This window comes from Haliotis rufescens, unplaced genomic scaffold, assembly GCF_023055435.1.
Source record: "Haliotis rufescens isolate VD_foot unplaced genomic scaffold, xgHalRufe1.0.p SCAF_25, whole genome shotgun sequence".
NCBI lineage: Eukaryota > Metazoa > Mollusca > Gastropoda > Lepetellida > Haliotidae > Haliotis > Haliotis rufescens.
Window position 1 is genome coordinate 8,052,500 of NW_025963946.1, and position 15,240 is coordinate 8,067,739.

The 15,240-nt window shown below is 40.0% G+C and overlaps 1 pseudogene; it reads right to left on the reverse strand.

Annotated features, from left to right (window-relative positions):
* Positions 1 to 9,496: 9,496 nt before the first annotated feature.
* Positions 9,497 to 10,713, reverse strand: LOC124141392 (annotated as a pseudogene).
* Positions 10,714 to 15,240: the final 4,527 nt, after the last annotated feature.

Below are 15,240 nucleotides of genomic sequence, written 5' to 3' on the forward strand. Positions count from 1 at the left end.
AACTTGACCTTCAGCTACATCGATGATCCGATATCAAATAGCCATTTCACTTCCACTGATTTACCCACCAGAATTAGAAATAAAGGAGACCAGTGATGCCACCTCGTCTGTATCATATTTAGATATCTAAATACAGATTCAGAGTGACAAAACACTCTCCACAAGACTATATGACAAGACGGATGACTTCAACTTTCCAATAGTCCTTTTCTTTCATGTCCAGCAATATTCCAGCAGCTCCAGCCTTTGGTGTTTACATTTCACAGCTTTTACGATACAATCAAGCATGTTCTTTCTGACAAGATTTCAGAGAGTCGCGCGATTCTTGCTCAGGAGTTGCTTGATCAAGGTTACAACATTCAAGGTCTCAGTAAAGCTTTCAAAGGAAGACATGTGGAGGACTTTCCAAATTTGAAGCATCAGTGACAATGCTGTCCTATGCAATTCCCTAGTTTGACTTGTCAATGTGTTCCCGTGTTGTTTGTAGGTGAACAATTGACTTGCCTTTGGATGTGTTTGTGACGGGTGCCACAGGTGGGGGTATCCTCATCTTTTTCACCTGGTATCATTACTATTATTCATAAACACATACTCATGATATAGTCAGAATCGTTCAGTCGACTCTGCTTTTGACATCTGAGACCTGCATCACTTGGGGTTTTCCTCCCACATTAAGCTGACACGTCGTGATATAACTGGAATAATGTTAAAAGCGGCGATAAACCTCACACACACACACACACACACACACACACACACACACACACACACACACACACATTTAGAACATCGTTACTAGTTAGCGTTATTATTAGTACTTTAAAAAGAGTATCATTTTAAATTTTGTTGATATTTAACATGGAGATGTGTATTTTATTATTATAAATATATTATTCATTCCATGTTCAGTAAAACAAGTTCAACCAGTTAACTTCTATTCAGTCAAACTAAAAAGTCTCTTTTTCGGTAATGTTTTTGTCTTCTTTCGTGTCTTTCATAATAGAGTACATCTCATTGGTGCCTACAAAGTCTTTTGTACCAGAGTGATTCACTATTTTGAGCAACCAAAGCAACCCATGGATTGGTGAGATATGACTTGCATGAGGAGCTTTTCACATAGGACGAACCATTCCAAGTGTGTTGGAAAAGACATATATCAGATATTAAAGTTGAACAAATCAAATTTCTTGTGATTTTTCCCTCTTTTAAATGTGGCACGTTTGAAACTTTTCACATGCTAATACCATTCAGAAGACTCATAATAGCAGACAAAAGTATTGAATATTTGTTTCGAGCACTCAACACCAACCAATCCAAGCACCATAGTCGATGGTTTCGCATGACAACAGACCAGAGGCAGTGGCAGTTGCGAAAACGACGTACGTACAACTATATTCGATTTGCTTATGGTAGGGCGAGGGTTTGGAGGTGCCGTCATAAACGTTACGCTCAGTGTTATGTACAGGAAGTTGACAGATTTCGAGGCGGAAGTGTCATGGTGTGGGATTCTTTCTGTGGCAATGCACGTTCTAGGCTTCTTGTCATCCGTGGCAACCTCAACGCTGCTGCTTACCGCGACCAGGTACTGGCACCAGAACTTCTACCTTTTATGGCACCACATGGACCCGGTTTCATCTTCCAACACGACAATGCCAGACCCCACACACCAATTGTGACAAGGAATTTCCTTCAGAATGCGGGAGTCAAGGTCTGCCGACCTCAATCCAATCAAACACTTCTGGGATGCTCTTGGCAGAAGTCTGCGCACGCTTCAGAACCAACCACAGAATTTGCAAGATCTTGGCACCATTTTGCAGCAACAATGGCGTCGTCTTCCCAATCATGTGTTCACAAGCATCACAAGGTCCATGCGGAGGCGTTGTGTGTCATCAGATTCTCGTGCTTGGGACTTATGATTTAAACTGTTGATGTTATTACCGAATACCGTAGGTGCATGGAACAAATTATGGTTACCACCGTTAATTAAAATCCTTCTTTCGACATTAATGATTAACAATTACCTTCTCTGATACATTTGTCCGTTGTATATCATATATGGGATTACTTTTAAAAATGTGAAGTTTTTAATTTCACTCAGTATATACAGGAATTTTCAAATGAATAAAAAATAACAGTCTGCCATGTCAATATCTGCACGAAATAAGTCAACAAATACATTGACATCCAACATCTATGTCGGGATTTAGAGGGTGAGATGTGCCCCTAATTGGCTCCCTTGCTTGGGGACCCTTTCTGCTGGTACGGGCTTGGTGTCCCATACTCGCCATAACTGTCTGCTTGATACTGGGAAGTACCTCCCTGTGGTGATCCCCGAGCATGTTTCCTGATCTGCTCAGTGGTCAGATAATCCGCACTCTGCAACAGGTGCTTGTGTTGTGTGTCCTTGACTCGCGCCCCCTGTCCACTCCCAACAGTGCTGTAAGTCGAGAGCGCATGTGGCGGCAATCTTTAGTCTTGTTCCCCCGGCACCGGTGGGATCGGCGTTACAGGTTCATTTTTTACCGGTGGTGTTTTCCCGGAAGAACCCACCTCCTCACTCTACTGGCTCCCCTCTGATCTTGGAGAAAGGTGGTAACGTCTTTGTAGGGTGTCGTCCAACTTCGGATCCAATTGGACCGATGGTCCCCTTTGGACACCGGAAACTATTGCCCTGGACGGCTTGTCTTGCTGCAGACCCGAGTAACTCTTGCCCGGGCCTTGTAGTGTTGGAGCAAGTTGGCCAATAGTATTTTCCTCAAATCCCCTGCTTCTTGTCCATTTTTAGCCTCACATTGACGTCGTCTCTCCATAACTTCCCCCACCCTCAACTGACCCGTGAAGATTCCGGGGTAGAATAGGTCTTCAGCAACCCATACTTGCCGTAAAAGGCGACAGGCGAGTGGTCAGGCTCGCTGACTTGGTTGATACATGTCACCGATCCCAATAGCGTGGATCGATGCTCATGATGTCAATCACTGGATTGTCTGGTCCAGACTCGATTATTTTACAGACCGCCGTCATATAGCTGGAATATTGCTGAGTGCGGCGTTAAACAACAAAACAAAAGAAACAAACAAACTCAACTGTGCCTGGTCCTGTGCCCTACCCCTTTGGTTTTCTTCCTCTCCACCGATATCATATAGGTCCGACCTAATGGCATAATTGAGTCTCACTCCTTTATTCTCCATCCTCCAACAGTGAAGTGAATGCTTTATACAGTGACAAAAACTATCTACAAGAATACAATATTTATCTAGACTAACAAAATACCCTTAATCCTAATGAAAATAACAATACTGTTCCTATAATCCTAATGAAAATAACAATACTGTTCCTATTTTCCCTTACAATAGACCCCTATGCTATTTGTTATGACATATACAAACTCACGAACTTACATGTCCGTGACGAAAATAGGGGACACTCGCGAGGCAATGTAAACAAACATGCGTTGCGAGCTGTCACCAACTGTCACACACACAGGCCCCTGAAGCAGGATAGTAATATACACATGCACAAAAGTTAAGCGCCACCCACCATATTTGTGAGCTGTTACTTTTGGCACTTAATGATGACTATTATAACGAGATGTACGATTGTTATAAGCCGTATATGTAAACCTCATGTGAAGCAAAAGTTGTCCCAAAGCAAGTTTATCTTGTGTTCCAAAAGAATATGAGCAGAAAGGAATTTTACCGAAGATCAGAAATTGAAGGATTAGAAAACATTGAAAAACGTTTTTTGTCATGTCACTGTCATGATATCAGCAGACCATATCAGGTGCCACATAGACACCCTAGGGAGTGCAGAGTGTATCGCAAGACAGAAACGTCAGTAACGTGTGTATGATTCACGGACATTGACTACAGCTTCAATCCTAAGCCTCATACTCATTAAAAGTCGTTGAATGCTTCTCTGAGGCAAACGGATCCATTCTTCATGAAGTGCGGCGAGATTTTGAACTGGGGGATCACGATGTCTGATTTTCCGGCCAAGCATGTCCCAGAGATGCTCAATCGGATTTAAATCCCGACTACAGGCCGGCCAAGGCAGAGTGGCAATAGCTTCTTGACGCAAAAAAGCCAAAACTGTCCGACATCTGTGTGGTCTAGCATTGTCGTCCATGTAAACAGGTCTTGTCTGAAGAGGATGGGTTGTCAAAATGAGGGACTACCACTGGACGGAGAATGGCATCTTGGTATTGTTGGCCATTCAGGTTTCCACGAATTGTCACGAGCGGAAGTTTGCAGCCGAAGGAAACACAACCCTATATCATGACAGACCCCCCGCCACATGCTAAGGTCTGCTGGATGTTCCTTGGTGCAAAACGAGTGTTACGTTGCCTCCAAACACGTATTCGACCATCAACATTTCGTAGCAGCATTCGACACTCGTCAGACCAATGGATCCTTCTCCAGTTGGCCACGTTCCATCGACTACAGGCACAAAACCATATCAGACGATTCCGCATGTGCCTCTCAGTCAGTTGAGAACGTTTTACTGGTCTTCTGGCGTTATAACCAGCCGCTCTGAGGCGACGACTTACGGTCATCGCCGAAAGTCTCTGATGGGTAAACCACTGCAGTCTTAAATCTGTTGAAGTGGCAAATGGATTACGTCTGACTATCCTGAAAAGACGTCTATCCTCTCTGTTAGAGGTCTTTCTTGGCCTACCAGACCTATGCCTGTCATTGACATCATTGGTTTGACCATGTTTGACAATCAAACGAGTGATAACACTGTGATGACGACCCATTTGTCTTGCAGTGGCCCTGCATGACATGCCAGCATTTTTCATGCCTATCACTTGCCATCTTTCAGCGTTCGTTAACTTTCTCCTCACCATGGCTAATTTTCAACCTCTATTGGAAGGGGAATCTCACACAGGGGCAAAATGCAACCACGTGTCTGAAACTTGAATTTCACTATTTATAGGGTAAGGGAACTGCAGCAACACGTAAAGCACGCTTTCCTTGTGGTATCTTGACAAATGTGGGTTCATGAAACTATTGAAGCCTAATTCAGTCATACATCATCATATTTTGTATTTCTGATTCCCACACTTGAAATCAAGAGACTAAGAATATGGTGGCGCATAACTTTTGTGCATGTGTATATTACTGAAACACCGGACCCATATATATAAATAGACAAGGTACGTCACTCGCCATCTTGGCCGGTGTTGACATATACTGAATCGTTTAAAATAAAGGGAAATTAACGTATGTCATGTTCACAATACCCCCCGACCTACCTCCACATACGCACTGCATGTCACAAACCTTCACTTTTTTGCAATTTATTGCCTATATCGGGTGATTTTATCGAGATATTGGCTCAATCGCATCTGTCGGTAACGGAAGTAAACAAAATCTCCGCGCTAAATGGAGTCGAGCGCTCTGATTGATCGGCGCGAAAACTACAACACACGCACGTGTATCATTCATGGAAACTGCCATGCCAGTTTTGAATGGTTATCAACTGTTGGCGTACAAACTAATAGATGAAGGCAATAATCTTGTAGTGTTAGGTTAGGCTGGCACTGGTAAATCAGTTTTAATAAGGGAAACACAGTGTCGTCTCCTAAGTAAAGGCAAAAAAGATTCTGTAGTGGCAAGTACTGGTATTGCAGCCACTCAGTTTTCCAATGCAACAACACTGCACACATGGGGTGGACTGCAAGTTTGCCATTTGACCAATGATGAATTGCTTAAGAAGATATCTCCACGGAAGTTTCAAGATATCAGAGACAAAGAAGTGCTCATAGTTGATGAGACAAGTGCAAAGATTTTTGAGCAGGTAAAGTTTACATTATCATTTTGTAATTTAAGATGTAACTTGATAGCACCAGTATCCATACTTATGACACAAAAGCAGTCATTCAGTGTGGTTTATGTAGTTGTAATTTGAGATCTTTTGTTCAGTAACACAATGTTCAATTAATGTACAACATAACAGACTTACGTCACATTCAGTTGTCAATAACTACATTAGTGAAATAATAACAATTTATCCAAAACATATAATGTGTTAACAACAAACATTTGTTTCATTTTCCACTTTTGTGTTTTCAGCTGGAATTCCTCTGCAGGAGCGTCAGACAGCTGGAGCTCTATTTTGGAGGAATACAAATAGTTTGTGTCGGTGACTGGTTTCAGATCCCACCTGTGCCTATTAAATCCACAAATGACCCAGGCAAGCATCCAGTGTATGGAAGGCTGTTATGAAACATAAGATTGTTTTGACAAAGGTCTTAAGGCAGACTGATTTGCAGCTTATCACAGCCATCAATAAGATGGAGATGGGGACACCTGCAGTTTTGTATGGTACCAACTTTGAGGTTGACTGGCACAATGCTTGTACAAGCTGACAGGAGAGATGACACTCTACAAGTCAGTTGATACTGGAAATGTTGTCAAGTTGAAAAGCCTTACAGCCAAAAAGACATTATTTCTCAAACTTGAATGTCCGGTAATTCTTCTTCGGAATATTGGCAAAGGTTTCATTAATGGCATGCAAGGAATCATCACAAAGCTGGAATCAGATGGACCTACTGTCAAGTTTCAAACTGGATCACTAAAACTTCAGAGAGAAACATTTTTAGTTTTTAATGTGGAAAGAAACTGAAGCTGAGAGGTACCAATATCCTATTGCACCTTCATTTGCAGTGACCATACATAAGGCTCAAGGTTTGACAATTCCTCGCTTAATAGTTGACTGCAAGAATGTTTTCAGTGCTGGTCAAGCAGGTGTTGGCATTTGGCGGGCTGTTAACACTGATGGACTGCAAGTTCTACACTACACACCAAAATCCTGCGAAAGACATCCAGAGGAAGTGTATAACTTTTTCAGCCAGCCTGGACTGCCACTGAGTGATGATGTTTCGTGTTGCAAACATGTATGTAATATTGACAAGATCAAAATTTAGCACTTACAATGATGAAATTAAGTGTCCCTTTTCATATTAAATTACATCATAATCTCCCTTGTGTTCTTCTTAAGGAGTCAAAAGAGCAAAAATTCAATTTCTGCTGTTCATGGACTATGTATAGATATGTATCCAGTATCAACCTGCATATTCAGTATTATTACTGACAGTGTTGTGCGTTCCTACCCTGTTCTAAATATTTTGATTGTTCCATCTAGGTTCCATTTGACTGTGGCCACACTGGTGATGTTGACATGCATGGGGACTTTACAATGCCCTCGGACGACTCAGACTATGATGACTGTGACCTGCAGACGATAGCCACTTGGGAAGATGTATCTGGTGTTCAAGCAGAGGTAATGTGCAACACACACACTTTCAAAGCCAACATGTGACAATATCAGCAGTCATATGCTGCATATGGGCTCTTCAATCATATTACTTATCAAATATACGAATAAACCCTGTCATTGTGGAAAATATGCCTTTCAATTCTTTATTCAGTGGAACATGTAGATTTACCTAGGTACAGTTCTAAGCAGCCATGATTTATATGTAAGAAAAATGTACATATGTCACCCTTTCACCAGGAGTAGTTTCCATCAAGATTAAACTGGGTTCCACTGCATGTCACTTATTTTGTGTTTATTTTTTAAAATGTGAGATATGCTGCAGGAAATATATATTTCTGTTACATACATGTTAGATATATTTCTGTATACAGCCTGTAGAAACACCAGACAGCGTCAGTCATCACTACACTGAAAAAGAAGTGCATTCAATTGTAGATTCTTTTAAAAGTGTCACCACTCCAGGACAACAACAAAAAATGACAGCATTGAATATTTCAAAGGTTTTCCAAAGAAACTGATATCCATTTTTGATGTCCAGCACAGTAAACTGACAGACATGAGGAATGAGGCAACAACAGGTAAAGTTGTGAAAGACCACACAGTTTACCTTCATAACTTCCTTGCCTACATGAAGTCAAAGTCATATGAAGACTGTTGTGAAGCATTATTTGCACCCTTACCAGTTAATAAGCTGCTTGCTGGAAATATGGTCACTCACATCAGAAAGGCTGTCATGAAGGAATCAGAGTGTGCTGAAAAGGGGGAAGGTAGCACAACACCAGAGATTCAAATACCAGTATCCGGACACTGTAAAATTAGATATGTTGGGGGTTTTGCTGTGGCCAAAGTCAAACACAGATACATGAAAATAGTGAGCTATGCCCTAAACTCTTGTATTGTTTTGGATACAAACAGTTATCTCAAGGTGGATCTGTTGAACTCTATTGTGGTTCCCCATTCAGAAATAACTGAAACAACAAAATATCCCACAAGTCTATCAGAGGTGTCCCGCAAACAGAATCTGACCTTTGGTCTTACCAACATTTCTGATGATGCTTTTTCTTGGCACTTGAAAAAAAGAGAATACCCTTGTATACAGACACTAACTGGAAGAAGTACAAATCAGATCTTTTACAGCATATTCACAAAGCTGTGCAATGTGACAAGGACTTACTTGAACAGTTTTGTGCTCTGTTTCGTCAGTTTGATCTGTCCTGGTTTCAATCAGAGCTGAAATCTGAAATGGACATCAGAGATATTTTGTGTGACATTGTTTAGGGAAGTGCTATTCTAACTGAATAGTGTTAGTGTTACAGACGATGAATTCACGAAAAAGCTACTTGATGAACGAGAAAGGAAGAAGACTATGGAACACTGTAAGCAAGCTCTCTTGAACCAGCCATCGAAATCATCCACAACCATTCTCTCCATGGCAGTTCTGCAACAGGATCAAACACCTAGACATGAATGCTCACACTTAAAACTCAAAGCTGCAGTAATGCAGGAAGCAAAACAGCTTTCTTGTTTTACTAAAGAGAAACTGGTTATTTTGGGTTGTGCTTGTGGAATGAAATTGAGCAAACTTATGAAGAAAGACCTATTGATTGCTGCACTGTCTGAACACATCATGTCAGCAGAGGGTTTCACTCATCCGGATAAACTAAGAAGGGGCAGTCAAAACACAGATGAACCTCAAGCCAGTACGAGTCAGTTGAGCACGGATACCGACATGGCTGACAGTCATAAAAAGAAATAGGATCAGAACATTGGCAAGGGAAAAGAAACTGCAAAAGGAAGGGGGAAGGGAAAGGCAAGGAAAAGGGAAGGGAAAGAAGAGTACTTCTGGAAAAGAAATAGAGATTGACCCAGATTTCTGTGGGGAATGTGCAGTCATGTATCACGATGAAGACGAAGAGCCTTGGATTGGTTGCAGCAAGTGTGGCAGATGGTATCATCGATCATGTGTTGGGCTAGCTGATGAGAAGAAATGGGCAGAATTTTCTGAGGAAGATGTTACATGGCATTGTCCAAAGTGTTTATAGCATGATATCAAGACTGATTCCTAGCTAACCTTGTTAGGATACTTACAGAAATATATGTAGTGAGACGCAAATGCTCTAGGAATGATGGATGATAAATTACTAGCTATTAAGGACATTTATTATCTGTGTACTTTAAGTGGAACAATTGACAACATTGTCGGCACTCATTTTACTTACTTTACCATGTTACATTCTAATTTCTTCCACAAATGAGTAAATGGCAATGCACAATCAGCTTGTGACATTTTCCGAGTTGCTGCATTGGCTTTCTTGGAAATGGTGCCTTGGCCAAGTATTATGCTATTGGTAGCCCTCCTTTATTGGTCATAGTTGGGATTGGCTCCAAAACCATGGTACAGTCCACGCTGTTGGGAGAAGTGGTTCTCAATGATGTCACTGTTGATGTACTGTGGTGTCAAACTGATCTTGAGCTGCTGTGTAGTAATGAGGGCAAGTTTGGTAAATCAAGAAATTAGGAACTGGATGTCCTCTCTTGTCTCTCAAGATGCTTTGTAGTTTCCATGTCTTCCCACTTTTTAAACCAGCAAAGAATAACTTTTACCTGCTGAAGTCTAACATCAGTAGGGTTAACTATGGGACGTCTGTCGTTGAAAATGTGGATAAGAGCACTTGTTTGCTCTAGCAGAGACACAGCCCCATCAAGTACAGATGCTCCATCTCCATGGTGCTGCTGGTAGGAACTCATCAGGTTCAACATGTCGGCATCAAGTACCTCCTCAGCTAAGTGGTTTCGCATGATGTCAGCTTTGTTTGGGTGGATGTGATCATTGGAAAGCCTATGGTGAATAGACAGGCCATGTTGCTGATCCCACTCATAACTGTCGATCCACATCTTCCACACAATGGGCTTGCCACTGATAGTTAGCTCCCAGGAATGACATTTTTCAGGTCCACTTTTAAGCAAGCTATTCCGGATCTTCTTAAAGAGATGAAATGGGTCTGCCAGATATATTAAAGGATTGTCACTGAATGGATTGTGGATTTCCATGTCGTGTTGTCCAGGTAACCCTTGAAAGTGCATTTTGATGTAACTCCTGTTAGTAGACGCTCCATCAATAGAGACATACAGTGCATGGAACCCCCATCGTTCAAGCGATGGCATTATGTCCCAGAAGGAAGAGTATATTTGTGGAGCATTGGCCTGGTTGGTTGGGACGTGAGCTATTGGAAAGCGAAATCCTGGGAACCCATGAAATACAAACTGTAATACATGTTTGGCAATGTTTGCAGATCCAGAGCCAGGTGTTCCTGGAATATCTGAAAAGCCACCTTTCTTGACAATTTGTACATCTTCCTGTATTGACATTTCATCCAAAACAAGACCTCCACAATTTCCCTGCTGAGGTATGTTCCTGTGGTGGGCCTCCATGTACATGCATCTTCATTTAGCCCCGCATGTTGTTGTACTACATTTTTGTACCTTAATAACGTGGATACTGACGGCAATATAAGACACCCACTCTTAAGCAAGTTCTCATATGTTTTTGGACTGCGAGTCCACACTGTTAGAGACATTTGTATTACGTCACTATTACTATCCCATCTTCTAGCATTGTTATCTGAAACACTGGAATTTTAGAGTTGGGATTTGATAAGATTCAACTGACTATTGTTTATATGAGGAGGCTCGTTGGTGATAATGTGCTCAACCCTCTCATGAGAGATGCCCACAACACTGGCAATATGTCGAGTGGTCGATCGTCGAGCAGCCATCACCTGTCATGCACCCAGGTAATGTTTTCCAGAATGGTTGCTGTTGAAGGCCTTCCTGGACGCGGGTAATCGTCAAGGCTCTCTCTGCCCCGCTTGAATTCCGCAGCCCATTTCTTTAAAGTGGAAAAGGAAGGGGCATAATCCCCTAAAGTTTTTTGTTTGTTTTTAGTTTGTAGATTTTATTTAGCTTCACTACATTCGACATTTACTTAACTAAATGATTAGAAATTCGGTTCCGTTTCCAATGAGTCATATTCATTGTGAAGGAGTTTTTAATCAGGACATAACATGATATTTTTTATCCGAATTTTGTACCCAACCCTTTAATATTACAAACATTTAATTTAAATAAAAAATGATCTCCTTACTAGGTTTACTACCTCTGTTTCCGTAGTCTACCTGTTTGAAAGTTTAACACTTCTGAGAAGACATGCGCCACATGATCCATGAAATACACAAATTTGCATTTATTTACAATTCCTGACACAATAAGTAAATAAAATTATAGAACTTTGTTTTGTAGTCGTTACGGCTATTTTATTAATATCCATACAAATTAATATTTTATATGTATATCTGCTTATTTGCTGAAAGTGGAAAAGTGTCTAAAACATACGTGATCCAATCATTGTTCTAAATTAATTTTATTTTTTTGCCATTGAATTACCCTGGTATTGTATGGTTGGTTGGTTTAACACCGCTCTCAGCAATATTCCAGCTCTATGACGGCGGTCTGTAAATAATCGAGTCTGGACCAGACAATCCAGTGATTAATATCATGAGCATCGATCCACGCAACTGGGACCGATGACATGCATCAACCAAGTCAGCGAGCCTGACCACCCGATCCTGTTAGTCGCCTTTTACGGCAAGCATGGGTATTGTATGGACATACATGTATATTGTCACGGTTTTGATGCTGGGACTTTCTTACAGGTTAATATCCATTTACATCAATAATAAGAGCGACATGAAATGATTATAAATTCTTGATTATGATATATTGGAATTTAGTGTGGCCTTTAATCTGTAATCTCATTCTCCAACTTTGCAGCTTGTAACACGTATATGTTGTAACGGCAGTGAGATGCTCAAGTGTTTGCTTCTATGGCATTCTTAAAGATAATCATTTTCACATATTCTAATAGTTGATACACATACACATTAGTACATAAATAAAAGTTCTAAAGTACCAAATGTCTTTATCCTTCCATTTTGTACATTCCTTTACCGTATCTGTCAAAACTGTTACATTTCTATTTTTAGTGAAATGGTCCACATTTACATCTTTAGAATACACTTCCCAATCTCTTGAGGTCATGTATAAGCTTTAAAGTCCCAACCGGACTATAAATAGCGCGGTATTTTGCGAGATCTAAGTGTTTGACAGACGTTGCGAGTAATCGGTGACCCAAAATCTTGAATAACAAAAGAACGAGACAACATTCACATCCAAATCTTGGCAAACAGATTTGCCCTACACCAGTCAATGTAACAAAAGTCACACGATATAAAAAAATATTACATTCGATCTGATGTTTGGTCGTAAAAAATCATCGTCTGTGAAACAACTTTGCACAACAGAAGTGGGAGGAGTTAGCCTTCGGTCAGCTGACATCTACTGCGCGAGCGAATCTAATTATAGTAAACCACGTGGCGAACTCGCACATGGCACAACTTCTCGAAGTGTCTGTTTACTTGCAACGACTCGTCATGATATGGCTGAAATATTGCCCATGTGACGTTAAATAATAACTCACTCACTCACTTGCAACGAAACTGCCAAGAAACTACCAAATGGCATTACACAGACGTTAAGTTCAGTACCACAATGAACACATATCCATATACAGTTTACGATTGTTTTATGCAGGTATGTTGTGAAGTTGCAAATGTCAGAATGGAAACTATTTTGACTTGCATTGAAATGTCACATCCGCATGAAACAATATGTGAGTCAGACCCAACAACTTTTGACACGGGAATTCCAAATAAATTTATCTAGATCTAGCTACTGAAGCCTTATAATAGTTTGCTTATATTTCTTTCACATTTATGCACCAAAAGGACAAACACGACAGGTCAGGTCATTGTAAAGGGTGCAGGCTAAAACGGCACCTCAGCCAAACGTCACCGATTTCTCTGGCGAAAACGGCACCGCATTTGGCGTAAACTTTGTAAAAGCGACATTACAAATTAACTTATACAAAATAAATAAAAGTCATAATGTCGACAATATGTGGTTTATTTATACTCAAATCTATAATCTTTGGTGGACATGTTAATAAAACAGTTTACGTTTATACAAAATATGAAGTAATTCTTGATTCTATTTCTACAAATCAGATGATCAATTTGAAATATGTAAAAAGTGCTTGTTTATAGAAATATGCAGGTTATAAATAGTCGATGTTTACTTCAGGAGACGTCTTACCTTTCAACGTATTTAGCGTATTTATCACCACGTATGTTCCACATAATCCATATTTAGAATATACAATGTATTTGAATCCACGAGCGCATGCATGATTCAAAACACAATCAGGCATAATTTCACGGCGCACACTAGTCCGAATTATCATCGACAGTTTCGTACAGTCACGAGTCAACAGTCTTGAAAAGATCCCTCGATGATTCCTCAAAGCATTCCTTCTGTCCAACATCGTACAACAGTTCTTGGATATAGTTTTGAGGACTACCACCACCTACGTCCCCTATAATCCCGATTAGGAATGTTTGGATATAATCCACGAACATGGTTCAAAACACAATGGGGCATAATTTCCCGGCGCACACAAACAACAGTTTCGTCCAAATGGTCACGATTCAACAGTCTTGTCTTCTTGGAAAGATACCTTGGATTCCTCCATGCATTTCGTCTAGCCAACATCGACCAACAGTTCTTGTAAATAGTAGGCATCCTAGTCATTTGCGTTAACTTACATCCTGGTGAATAATAACAGAGCCACTTATAGATATACGATTAAAAAAAAAGATTTTATTGAAAATAAATATCAAAACATACACGCATTACATGAAAATGACTTTGAAAGTGTTGAGAATTAACTGTCAACTTGAATGAAAGGGGGGTAACTCTTGCCTTTGTCTCTTGTTGTGGGCATTTTCACTCACCTGAAAAAAAAAGACAAAAACATATTTAAGTATGGAAATAATGGAAGCTATATTTTCATTTAATATGTTTGCACCTCTATACACACTCAGAATCATTATGAATACACATAAAGTATTATTTAAAGAACACTATAAAAACACCAAACTGTACAAACAAGTCCATGGTCCATCACTGTATGAAGCTCAGGGGCGTCTGCGTCACACAAATATGATATTTCTTTACAACTATTAATGAATGACCTGTTCACCATTACACAGTGACCTCAGAAGAATAGTATTAACTTATGTTATAGCAGTTGATTACTCATGCACCTCCAATGAATGAATATGAATATATTGTTTGGTAAATTATTCAGATAATGTAGGACTTCACATCCCATATAGAATGTAACATAGTATAAATGTTTGTGTAAAAAAATGATAGATTGAAGTACCCATGGCCCATCAATTAGTGCATCCTCTCACCAAAACAGTTACCAAAAAGTGCAATTTTTAAACCTAAAAAAAGGTGCAAATGTCAAGGTGTATATTCACAAATGTTTTTCATATTTATCCCATAGTGAAATTTTTTTGGTGTGTTTCAGAGTCGTTTGAAAGTCATAAAAGAATATACAAGAACCTGTTACCATCGACATTATTTAGTGATACTTGTTTCAGCGTTAGAAATTGGCACTGGTCCTGTGGTCCAAGGCAAACTGCCCAATAATGACTGCATAATTAGCAATAGTAGAAATGTGACCTTTTTTAAGGGATTTGCTATAGATAAAAAATACAAGTGGACTAAAAGTGCTAGTTTCTAACGCCGTTTCCTGTACAGTTTATTCCTTCCTTTATGCCTGTATATCATGTTGATCGTACCTATTTGTATAACAAACCAAGATAATGTAGAAGGAAATGGCAATCAATTTACACTGCAAAAGAAATAAAACGCAAATTGATTTTACATATTATAAATGATAAACGGATGTGAATCTGTTGTTAAAAATTGGCACACATTGTCATTGACGAAGGTTCAGACAGTATATATTAAAGGTGAAGGTCTGGTATTGTG